Source organism: Phascolarctos cinereus, unplaced genomic scaffold (assembly GCF_003287225.1).
Source record: "Phascolarctos cinereus isolate Bilbo 61053 unplaced genomic scaffold, phaCin_HiC Scaffold_9;HRSCAF=440, whole genome shotgun sequence".
NCBI lineage: Eukaryota > Metazoa > Chordata > Mammalia > Diprotodontia > Phascolarctidae > Phascolarctos > Phascolarctos cinereus.
In genome coordinates, this window is record NW_027556402.1 from 225258071 (window position 1) to 225271166 (window position 13096).

A 13096-nucleotide genomic window follows, 5' to 3' on the forward strand; every position below is an offset into this window, starting at 1 on the left:
CTGCAACCCTCTAACCCTCCTCGGGGAGAGCCAGAGAGAAAAGCAAAGTCACCCCTTCCCCAATTTGGAGGCCCCTGAGCCCTGCGTTCGCGTCCTCCGACTCCGCGAACAACTTTCTCGGGGAAACAAGGGCTGATCCCCCACGGAACCCCGTCCTGCCCTCCCTGACACGGCTCGACTCCGAGGCTCTCCCCTACCTTAGAGTCCACACAAAGCTGGTTGGGTCCCCTGCTTCGGAGAGTCACATCCTCCTCTTCCTCCTCCTCCTCCTCCTCCTCCTTCTCCTTTTCCTTCTCCTCCGCGCCCCGGAGCCCAGTCCGCGCCCCAGTCCCAGCCGCCGCCGGCACGACCAGCAACAGCAGCAGCTCAAGTGTCTCATCAAAGCTTCATGAAGGGGGGGGGTAGCGGGGGAGGAGGGAGGGCGGGAGATGGGGGGGGCGAGCCAGGCTCCCTCACCCCCCAGGATCCCGCGGCTGCCTCAGCTTGTGTGTATCTGTGCGCGCGCGCGTGTGTGCGCGTATGTGTGTGCGCGCGTGTGTGTGCGTATGTGTGTGCGCGCGTGAATTTGTGTGTGTGTGTGTGTGTGTGTGTGTGTGTGTGTGTGTGTGTGTATAAGTGTGAAAGAGGGAAGGAGAGAGGGATAGCCAGACAAGCAATTGCCTTCTGCTTTTTGTAGGTCAGAAATTATTTAGATACCTCTTTGGTCTTCCATTGGTCAAACTAACCCCAGGAGTAGCAGCGCCGGAGACACCAGCGCTGGGCCGGAGGCTTAAAGGGAAAGCGGCGTCTTTTTTTCCTCCCCAGTCTCAACCCCAGCCTCGGCCCTTGGTGAATTTTAGGACTAGCTTTTTCCACCCGAGGATCTAGGCACCAAGCATCCCTCCCGAAGGCTTCGGGTCTGTCCTACTCAGGCCTCTAGTCCCTTGACCGTAGGTATTGTGGGTCCCAGGCAGTGCCAATCTCCTCCACCCCCACTGTGCCACCACTGACACTATCACTTGACACATTTGGCTGAAACGCAGAGACTGAGTCCTTTAGCGTTGCTCCCCGAGTCTGGGCAGCCCAAGAATGGGAGATGCGCCCGGGCACCCCCGGATGGTTAGCTATGGTGGGGGAGTGGGGAGAGGAGGTTTCAGGGCCAAGCAGAATCCCAGCCCAGTGGGTCTGAGAGACGCTGGACGTGGGTAACTCACAGTTAAGCCTAGTCTTCCTGTATATCCCTAATTCTGCAGCGCCTCGGGGGAGGGGGGAGAATGTGTGGAGAGAAGAGGTACAATGGGTGGGGGAAGAGAAAAACCAGGGAAGGAGGGGCATGGGAGCTTGAGCGGCGGCAGCTCTACTGACTGCTGAGACCCCCACTTTGCAACTTTGCTTCCCCTGTCCAGAGCAGACAAGCTGTGTGTGCGGACTCCCAGGGGAGGGGGGCCGTCAAATCTCCTGAGAAAGCCGCCCCTCCTAACCCCCACCGCCTTGCCCCCTGGCAGGAGGACCACTGGGGACGTCCCCGCGGGATGTCCACAATCACTTCTCCCAGAGCGTGCCTAAGAGTGGTTTACTCGTTGTCTTAAACACCCGCCCGCTTAAATACAGTGCGCTCGCTGACCTCTCCATCGTTTGCCTAATAGGAATTCAATCAAGATAATAACAGCATTTTTTATTAATGAATGCCCCAGATAACGTTACGCTAAGTTACTTTCTGGGGCCACGCAGCAGCCGGAGGCGTGACGGGCTCGGTCCTAAATCCACGCGCTGCGGAGCCCTCACGGAAGAAGGAAAGCAAAGCAACCCACCTTCTCAGTCACTACTTGTGAAAGTCAACATCGAGACAGCCACGCCTGGGGAGGGGGGAAACTCTGCCCGAAATTCCCAAATATCACTCCCTCCGGTTCCCCTCCGTCCAGATCAGTCTTTGGTGCCTGCCTGTGCTCCTTCTGTTCTGCCGTAAATCGATTAAATTATTGATAGTGGAAATTGAATGGTCCAGGTAATAATGGCATCCCCTGATTGAGTGACTCCATTTGATCTTGGTAGAGGCAGAGAGATTTCATGCTAGCTCGCTCACTAGGGTTAGAGAGAGAGCTGGATCAGACCTCTCAGGCTCTGAATGGGAATGTGGGTGGGAATCCACGAGAGGGCTTCTCAATTGCCTTGACGTGCAATGTCATATGATACCTCCGCTGCCTCTAAATAGACACTCTCCTGCACGAATTACCAGAATCCAAATTCAGTGCATTGGGAAGGATGCATCTTTTATTAAAAAGAGTTCCGTTCCAGAGCATTGCATGCTTTTGCAGATGCTCTTTTCTCCCCGCCGTCCTACCAAACATGCATCAGGCCAGCCCTTTAGAAAACCCAGGGTTGGAAGAGAGATGAGAATTCCTCTGGAACCTTGCTTTTAGCTAGCTAGTTTGGGGAGCTTTGTGACCCTCTTCCACCGAGAAAGCCATCGGTGCCGAGGTCAAAAGGGACCTAAGATGTCCAGATGTTCATTCAATTAAATCAACAAACATTTACTGAGTATCTACTATATTCTAGTCTCCATGCTAGGCTCTGGGGATGCGAAAACAATTGGAACAAACACTCAAAACAACAACAAAAAAGGCCAGATGCTGCCCTCAAGGAAGGTACCTTCATCTCTTTGGAAGAGCTAAAAATTCTTCTTTTAGCTGGCTTTTTAAAGCCAGATCATTTGAGCCATCAAAAGCTTTACAGGCTCGGTCTGTGCTGGAGGATTATGTTCAATCAACCGTTTGACAAACCTTTTCAACCCCCCTCCCCCCTCCTTGGGTTGTCCTTAAAGGCGATCCTGTTCCCAATAGTTAAAACAATCTAGAAGCACAGCAAAATGCTAGCTAGCTCTTCAGGGTGTTAGATAAAGAATAGTACTCTAATAATTTCCCCAGATTAGCCAACCTCAAATTGGTTAATGGTCAGCGAAGGGAAGGGCTTCCCAATGGATTCATTCCAAACCAGGAATCAATGCAAGGCCTTTGGCATTCCAATGATGGAGCCAAGAGGAAGGTGAACTGTCTCTACCCCTACACTGGATCAATGAACCTGCTCTACTCCTAGCTATTTTGTTCTCTGGGTGTGTGATAGATAATTCAATATGCCTCCGTGGTTAAGCTGGATTGAATGTGTGATTATTCAAATATATGCACAGATCCTCAGAGAGTGTGTATGGCACATTTAGCTAGGTACCTATATCAGTATGACTGATCATACAATCAATACAAACAACCCAAGGCACCTATGGGGAAGAGTTTATGTGGGCATACTGAATGTTATTTGTAGATGCTTGCTAACCAGAGTGCTATAGGACGATGGCACAAACCAGACGTTTTTCAAAGCACTCCTGGCATTGGGTCCTACTGAAGAATTTTAAATGCTATAGATTGTGAAGGTGATTTCATTGGCCATAGTTGTAGGATTTATACTGTGTAAGGTTTTAAAAGTCCATCTCATTTTGTTGGGGGATCAGGAATGGATAAATTCTGCTTCAGTACTTTAATAAAAAATTCATCAACATGATTTATCCTGACTTAAATGTTAGCTTCAAGCATGCTTATAAGTGAAGGCTGCTAATGATCTTTAAGTCTAAATAGCTCATTAGAAACCTATGAGATAGGTACTGGAGATTATTATCACCATCATTTTACAGAGGGGAAAACGGAAGCACAAATAATTTAAGTGACTTGCCTAAACTCACAGAACTAGTAAGTTTCATAGGGGATATTTGAACCAAGGTCTTCCTGATTGCAGGTCAAGTATGAAGAGTCAGACATGATTGAAATGAATGAACAAACCCTAATCACTTGGGTATACTGCCTTTCATATGAAGTAGGTGAATGTGGGCTAGCTGGAAAGCTCAGTGGAGGTTCTCAAATGCTAGTCATTGAAGTTATACCATCTATTCAAATCACTTTGTATAGGTCAGTATCTGTGCGTTAGAAATACCATGTTCATTTCCTGAGCCTATCATGGTGACTGGAGCCAGTCCTCTCTTTCCATCCCTCTCCTGACCTCATGGGGACCAATTTGCATCTGTACCACCCAGTGTATCCTGTGGTTTTACAAGAGGGCAAGGCAGAAACATACTTGTGATGAATATTTAACAAACAAATGGGAAGTGACTTCCAATTCAAGTAAGCATTACTCTGTGTCAGAAACTGTGAAATCCCTGCCACTTTCTCAAGGTCCTGACCAGAGTGTATCAAGCCAAGAAGACAATTTATTTCAAACTACTTCCCCCTGCCTATTTCCCCTTAATAGCAAATCTAAATTATATAAGGAGAACACAGGACTGCAAAGTTGGAAGGAATTTCAGTGGTCATCTGGACCACTCTTCTTAAAATAGGAATTCCCTGCATAGCATCTCATAAAAATTCAAAAGCCAAAGTTCTCTTTGAACACCTTGAGCAACAGGGAACTCATAACTACCTCATGAAGCAGTCCATTCCATTTTTGGATTGCACAGATTATTAGAAAGCTCTTCCTCATAAAGATCTGAAATGTGCTTCTTGCTATGGTGCTGTCCATGACCTGGCAATCACTGAGAGCAGTGAGACCATCTCCTCCTCGGTACTCTATTTAAGTGTATAGTGTAAACCCTATAATTCTCTCCAATTTCTGGTGTGAAAATTTTCTACACTGACGTATATAAAGAGCTGTCAAAATTAGAAAATGTCTAGGGTTATTGAGAGCTTAAGTGACTGGTCCGAGGTCAGCTAGTATACATCAATAATAAGACTTGAATACAGGTCTTTTCACTCTAAGGCCAGCTCATCTACCCACTGCACCCTGCTGGCATCTCTTGAACAGTAGCCTTCCTCTTATTATATTCCAAGACCACTTCTGGGTAGACAAAATTTAAAAGTCTGTATCTCAGGCTTCCCACAGATTATTGAATAAATATTCTTCCCCTTCCATTTTATCCTAGTGGCACCTGTGAATTATAGTTAAAGGTCCAAGATTAAGCTTCTGATTGTCTTTTTGACCTTGATGTCAAGAAAAAAAAGCACAAATTTCTGGGTCTGCCTCTTCCAGGACTAGGCACACGAATGCTGGATGATGGAAGCAAAGACTTAGGAGTTATATTCTGTAAGTTTATGGTCTCAACATTTCCCTCTCAGTCAAAAGAGGGAAAGTGGCATTTTAGTGTATTAAAGCAAACAGCTCTGAGAGAAGGGGAGTAGATTCTTAATCATCTATCAAGATCTTGTAAGTTAAACAAACAAACAAACAACTTTGCAGTTGAATCTTAAAATCTGATGCTTAATGTTCCTAACCTGGTTTTTCAGAAGAGCTAGAGTCAAGAAGAAACATTTTGGATTCTCACTCTTGCTTGTCAGGAAATAGAAACAAATCCACATTGCACAAGTGGGAATAGTGGCAGGAGGCACCAATCTGACACCAACATATATTTTTTTCTATTAATAATTTTAATTGGCTGAGGTCAGTCCCACTCTCACTACAAGCATTTGATGCTTAATTATGTTTATTCAAGTCGCCTAGTTACTCCTGCTCACAATCTCCCTTGTAGAAAAGGAAAAAAAAATTGTCCAGAATCAAATGGACTTGACTTCCAAAGATGCTGCAAAGCTGAGTAATTAACGTGGAAGAAGAAATGAGTAAAGAGAAATATTTTCACTCTACTTTAGGGTCTTTTCAAACTCTAGTTTCAAATTATCCGAAGTTAGAGTGTACCATCCCTACATACACCCAGGGGTGTATGTCTGTGTGTGTGTGGGGGGGGTAGGAGTAGGGGGTGCGGAACATGCTTGTGTGAAACCTATCAATGTCACAGAAGAAAGTGAATGGGAAAAATTCGTTAGTCTCTTCCCTAAGTTAGTTCATTGGTTCTCAAACTCTTTGGTCTTGGGTCTTCTTTTGACTCTTAAAATGATCAAGATCTCCTTCAAAGAGTTTTTGTTTACATAGGTTATATCTATTGATAATTAACATCTTAGAAATTATATCTTAGTAGTATTGGGAAAATAGTTTTGACTTTATGGGCCACTTGAAAGGATCCCTGGCCAACTCTTAGAGAATTGTTACTTTAGTTGATAGTATCACAGAGCTAGAGTTGGAAGGGGTCTTCAAGTCAGTTACCTAGTCCAACCTCCATTTTACAGATGAGGAAACTGAGGCCCAGGGTGGTCAAGTGACTTGCCCAAGGATAAACAGCTAGCAGGTGCCAAATCTGGGGTTTGAATTTTCATTATGTGACTACATCACAAGTGCCTGAAACCTAGAAGTGCTAGGTCCACCCATTTGATGTGTTAGCTGGTGCTGTCCAACAAGGTTAGTGTTTATGTTCTATTCTACTGCAACCGATTTTTCTCTATTCTTGTAACTGCAACTACAACTCTATTGCTGGATAGCACTGATGGCCGCCTGGCCTGGAGGGCAGCCTCAAGGTGGAACAAGGAAGCCAGAGTTCAGGATGTCCAAAAAAGAGAGGCAGAATAATGACAACCCTTGGGAATCCTATCACTCCAATCACAGGCTTTAAAACTGTATGGAACCATAGATATCATCTAGCTAGCCTGATCTCCTCATTCTACAGGTAAGGAAAGTTCCTCTAGTGATTTGTCCAAGGTTATACAAGTGAGTGTAAGTTAGTAATACCTAGCTAGTAAGTGGCAGAGCTAGCATTTAAAGCCAGGTCTTTTGATTCTAAATTGAGCATTCCAGACTGGCTCTGAGCCTTGAAGGTCTGAGAACCATGAGGATCTCACTCCATTGGGTAGTGGCCCAACTCTGTGCTGAGACTAAGAATTTCTCTGCTTAGCATCCAGTCTTATTCAAGAACCTCTTGGAGTCTTATGTGCTTTTATTATTTTTTTTGTCTTAGTCACTTTTAAGCCATCAAGTCACTTGTGTGGGTTTCTATAGCAGAAGAGAATTGTTTTGTTTTTATTTGTTTATTTTTTCTACACAATCTGATTCAAGAGAGATGAAGTCTGAGATGGGAATGGGTGGGGTGAAGGTCACTACCCCAAGTCACCAATAGGTGGCAGCGGGTCAAAGGAAAACAGCAGTTCTAAACTATTGAAAATCTGCCAAGAGGTGGCAGCTAGGTGGTGCAGTGGATAGAGCACTGGCACTGGATTCACGAGGACCTGAGTTCAAATCCGGCCTCAGACACATAACACTAGCTGTGTGACCCCGGGGCAAGTGACTGAACCCCATTGCCTAGCCAAAGAAAGAAAGGAAGAAACAAAGAAAAAGAAAACCTGCCAAGAAAATGAGATAAAGAGTTCTGGTAGTGAAAAACTGTGACACTAATGATCATCCCCGCTTTCTGCCCAAAGGTTTTCATCACTTGAATAAGACTTCACTTTCCCATAATCTTTTAAGGTTTATAAAGGGCTCTCTTCACAATTACCCCACTGTGTTTATCTTCGTTTTATAGATTTTCAAAGAATCATCCATCTTGAGTTGGAAGTGGCCCAGGATCCATACGCATTCAAAAACTTCTGAGACTCATCTCTCACATACTTTTATAGCTTTGTTTTGTCCACCTGGAGTTGGACCTCAGTGGTCATCTTGTCCAACTCCACCGTGATATTTTACAAACAAGGAAACTAAAGTCCAGGAAGCCCAAGTAAGATCATAGATGTCATTGTCAGAGGTGGAATTGGAACCCAGATCTTCTAATTCCAGAGCCAGTACTCTTTTCATGGTACCACTTTTCACCGAAATGCAGAGAAGTGGCTTGCCCAGGACCAACCAGATAGTAACTGACAGATCCAGGATTCAAATACAGGGCTTCCCACCCAATTGTCTTTCAAGAAAAACAAAGAGTATGAAAAAAAGATAAAACAAGGGGGAGGGGGAGGACTTACAGCCTAAGTAAATAAAATATCCCAGAATCACTGGGTAGAAATGTAGAATGATGGCCCTGAAAAGAATATCAAGATATGATGTGTAGATCATCTCCCTATTCTCAAGTCTACTGTACTAGACCAAAGAAGGAACCTTCATGAGCAGCACATTCTACAGTTGGCTAACCCCATAAAATAAATAAATGTGTGTATACATGTATGTATAGGTATACATACATATAACAACATACATGTATATAACACACATTTTTCTTGCTTAAAATTTGTGTCTATCTTATTTCATCTTGTTCTAGTAAGGATGAATAATTGGTTATTGACTTCCTCCTATACTTCAGGACCATTATGAAGTCATTTCTTGGTTGTCTCTTGGTGCCAGAGACCAGATCCCACAACCTTTGTTCATAACTTTCAACTTCCAACCCATTAATCATTTTCATGGTTGTTTCCTGAACTAACTCCAAGTTCTCCACAGTCTTCTGAAAACAGAGAGCCAAGAACTGGATGTGTTCATGAAATCACCCAAGCCTAAAGCAGTTTGAGGAATTGCAAATGATCTAAATACAACTGTGAGAAAAGTCAAAAGAGATTGATATCTCCAGAATAGTGATAATTATTCCTCTACCTAGGAACTTGAAATCTCACATTAAGAAAGTTGGAAGGGAAACCAGAAGTAGTTACTTAAAAAGGAAAAAAAAAAGGTATCCGAATGTCCTTGATGACAAAGTTTTGAGGATTTAGCCTAGTAGAGGAATGCCAGAATACCTGAACTGGAGTCAGAAGACTTGAGTTCAAGGACCCACTAGCTCTGCAACCCTGCGTAAGACATTTCACTTCTCTAGGTGAAAATTCCTCATCTAGTCCTTAGATTCCTCATCTGTAGAATGGGTTGATTGGTCTCAATGACCTCTAAGATTCCTTCCAACTTTCCCATTGTGAGATTTCAAATAATAATCCATTTCATGACACCAAATAAATATTGGTATTTTGGACATTTTTCTCAATGGGATGTAAAAAAAGTGACTGTGATCCTTTCAAGGATTTGTGTGTATTTGCATGTGGGTATTCCCTCTGTCCATACAGAATACAACCCGTCCTATGGAATTCTTTTTCATATCCTTCCCCTAATCTTTTGCAAGAGATCCATTCAACATGCAGTGGGCCTTCCTGTAGATTTCTTGAAATTGAATGGATAACAATGGAACACATGGTTTATTAATCTAATTTACTCACTCTTGATAAATGCCTAGCCTACCTCCTTTTCCAGGTACACATCTTGTGAAGTTATCTTTTATGCTACTTTTGATGTGCAGTTCTTTGCGAGTGATTGCTGCTGTCTATTGGTGCACACTACGTATTTTTCTACTGTGTTCTGGGTACCCCAAACTTTAGGTTTTAAGCAACCAAGGTATTCCATAGCATTACTAAAAGAATATTGGTTTTTAAAAGTGAGTCTTTGTTTTAAGGAGAAACTTGGGGTATTAAAAGCACTGTGTAATTTCCTAAGTGGATTCCAATCTAGTTTCTTCCTTCTATTAAATTTTGGGCCCATGTCATTTTCTATATTTAGTGTTCATCCAGTCTCTACTAGACTAGTTCTGTAAGTTGTCCATTCAACTATAGGCAATATTCTGGAAAATGAGCATTTTTCATCTGCTTGATTTTTCCTGGATGGATAGCTATGTTGAACTATTTAGGGTGATTATAGATGTCTTTAGCTTGTTCTACAATATTCTAGGGGGGCATTTTCATGTTTATGACTAGGAGAATCTGAAAGACATTACCTTCTAATGAGAACCCCTCTTCCATAGTGATGTGTGTGGACCAGACTCAATGATAGCAATGATAATAACTCATCTTTATTCAATGTTTCATAATTACAAAAGGTTTTGGATACACCAACTCATTTTGTCTTTACAATAATACTGTCAAGGTAGGGAGAACAAGTTGTGGCAAATATTATGTATTGTCTTCCCTCATTAAAGTATAAACTTCTTGAGAAGAACTGTCTTTCTTGCTCAATTTGTATCCCTAGCATTTAGCACAGTGCTTGGTACATAGCACTTAAATGCTCTCTCTCTCTCTCTCTCTCTCTCTCTCTCTCTCTCTCTCTCTCTGTCTGTCTCTCTCTCTCTCTCTCTCTCTCTCTCTCTCTCTCTCTGTGTCTCTCTCTCTCTCTCTCTCTCTCTCATTTACCCTCCTCCACCATCCTGTTCTTAACCCTTACGCTTTTCACATATAATCACTATTCAGAAACACAAACTGATTTGACTGAATTAAAGAATTAAAACAGTCATATTTAGGTCTATAGAATGTCAAATAATCACTTTGTCTAAATGGTCCACTTTCCAGTCATGTCTGTGTGATGACAGCAAAATCAGACATAAAGAAAAGATCTGGGCAGTCTAATTGGTTGAGACACACAACACTAACTAGCAGACCCTCAGAAAAACCATTCTCACTACTCAGGAGGCTACTCTAATGAACTTTTGCAAAACAGACCCATGTTAGCCAATGGGAAGCATTTGGAATGTCCAATGGGGCTATGGTTTTCTAGATGTGGTCAAACTACAAAAGCAGTGAATTCCGAGTTTGTCCGGGTCTAGTCAAAATCAAGTCAGACCTTAAAGAAAATCAGATGGTAGCCAGAAAAGAAAATGAAAAAAAAAAAAGAGAGAACAACAACTCATTAAGCAACCCACAGAATATAAGATTTGGAAGGGACCTTAGAGCTCATCTAGCCTAAGACATTCACTTGAAAAGTATGGAAAAGTTATCAACCTAAGGGAACAAGGCAAATGATCAAGAAAGGACAAGAACTCAAGGCTTCCGACTCAAAATCCCATGCTCTTTCCACTGTACAAACTTCCCACCTATATTTCTAAGTATATTTCTTGGAAGTCTTCAAGATATGTCACATTCAGAAGACCTCTGCAGGAGATTTGCAGCAGATACCTTCCAATGTCCTCGTCAATGCTGGGCATCATGGGCCAGGAATTTGAATATAGCTAGAAGTTCAAGGGGATAATCATGTTGGACCAGGTGGACAGGGTCAATGTGGTTTATATAGCCAGGGGGGGGTTATGAAAGTCTAGAGGAGTAGAAATTAAAATTTCAGGCCTCCTTCATGAAACATGTTGTAGGAGGATCATAAGAGTTACAGCTAGAAGGGACCTCAGAGGTCATCTAGTTTTAACTTTTCCATTTTATAGTATGAGGAAACTGAGGCACAGAGACACCATAGACTTATAGAATCATAGATTTTGAGTTAGAAGGGACCTCAGAGGTCATCTCATCCAGCCTCTTCATTTAAGAGACAAAGAAAATGAACCTCAGAGAATTAAGTGCCTTATTCAAGGTCACAAAGGTACTACTGGGGCAGATTCAGGGCTCAGTCTCAAGCCCTCCAGTTAGAAAACAATGTTCTTTTCACTGCCTCACACTGCCTTCTCTCTAGTCCAAAGGCTTTCTCCTCCTCACACACCCTGAGGAGCCCCCTTGTTTTGGCTGCTCTGGAAATAGCTCTGATGATAGAGAAGAGGCCCAAGGCTGGGCTTTCCCTTTTGGAATTTAGATGTTGTTGCTGTGACATTAATTAAACACAGTTCTAGAAGCCAAACCTAGACCACAGTCAGACCTCCACAATTCAATGTCCATGATTTGCAGCCAGCAAGACTTGCCAGAGTTAGATGAACTGAGATCCAACCCTTTTCTTAATAACAAGTTAAACAGAATGATCATGGGTTAGAATTATTATTAATAGATTGGCGAACACATAATTGCGTTTCCCTTAAGGCATGGGACCAATGAACCAAATAGTTTATTATCCACTGAAACTTTAAATGAATCACTGCCATTGCTGATATCCAAACCCAGTTTGGAATCTCCATTGTTTCATGTCTACTATAATAATAACAGGTGACACTAATTTAGCAGTTTACAGGGACAAAGTACTGTACATATGTCGTCTCATTTGGTCTTCATAAAAAAGTTGTTACAGTCCATGTATTATGAGACCTCATTTTATGAATGAGTAAATGAGGATCCAATTCACTAAGCAGCTTTCCCAGGGTCACTGGATAAACAAACAGCAGAGCTTAACTGGAATCCAGGTCTTCTGATTCCAAATCCTGTGTCCTTTCCACTATATACTACAGCTGCCTCTTATTAGCCTTCTTGTAACGAATGCTGAATTGAGCCATCAGCTTCATGTGTTAAACATTATTTTCCAGAGCCATTATTTTAAAGCCAATTTCTGAGACTTAGGAATCATAGGATGTTAGAACTGAAAGGGTTCTTAGAACTCACGTAATTCACATCACCTGTCGACATTTAACAGATGGGGAAATTAGGGCTATGCTAAGTTAAATGTCTTGCTCAAAGTCAGACAGGTAAATAGTTGGCACAAACAAGATTTAAACCCAGGCCTCTGTCTTCAAGTTAAAGCTAAAATTTTCATTACACTTATATGGGAGCCAGTTTCAAATGAAAAGGTGTTGAAGTAGGGTTCCAATGAATTATAATTGTCTTTTTCTGGACTGATCATGTATCATGGAATATTTATTTCTTAATTACTTTATGTCTTGTCGCATTTATCTTCTTTGCTCTTATTTCAGAGAAACATTTTAAAATGTTCAGTTTTCAATGGTTTTCCAGGTTTATATATCTATTTTCTCCAATTGGTTTATTGGTTCTCACAAGAACTGAGATTTAAAATATATAATAACTGTACCAAGGTGCTCTGACAGCACACCATGATGCCTGGCATGTTGGACAAGCTTAATAAATGCTTGTTTATTGATTAATACTGTGACTTTTCTTTTGGATCCAACCCATTATTTTATCAGCTTGGGGAACTTCCAGTGAGGTACTTTCTTTACCAAGGCAGATTAACATCTGCTTGGGAACTTGGAGTCTCAGAGGGTTTCCTGGGGGTACTGAGAGGTTGGGCCTCTCATATATATCAAGAGATAGTATATGTAAGAGACAGGACTTAAAGCCAGGTCATCCTGACTATGCTCTAGTCTTTACTTACTTAAAAATTCCTTTAAAAAGAAATTCCACACCCCCCCCCAGCTATAATACTTGTCTTTCTTCAGATAGCTTACAAACAGATCCTTCAGGACCCTCAGAAATTATGCTACCTCCAGCACAGCCCTCTCAGTGTATACTTGGTCTGACAAAATGCTTCCTCCCCACCAGCTACCCCCCCATCACATCTTTGTTTTATTTTAGTGAAATATTTATAG

The 13096-nt window shown here is 42.3% G+C and overlaps 1 protein-coding gene across 5 annotated transcripts in view; it reads right to left on the bottom strand.

Annotated features, from left to right (window-relative positions):
- BDNF (brain derived neurotrophic factor) overlaps positions 1 to 13096 on the bottom strand; it is an 80525-nt gene that overhangs the window by 48153 nt on the left and 19276 nt on the right. Inside the window, exon 1 of one of the 5 annotated variants that reach the window (XM_020977978.2) lies at positions 1791 to 2060. The exons of 3 other annotated variants lie outside the window; for them this stretch is intronic. The gene's annotated coding sequence lies outside the window, so the exon portion shown is untranslated. Of the gene's footprint in view, positions 1 to 197; positions 365 to 1790; positions 2061 to 13096 lie in introns of those variants that run through there. One more of the 5 variants, XM_020977980.2, reaches the window with a different exon arrangement.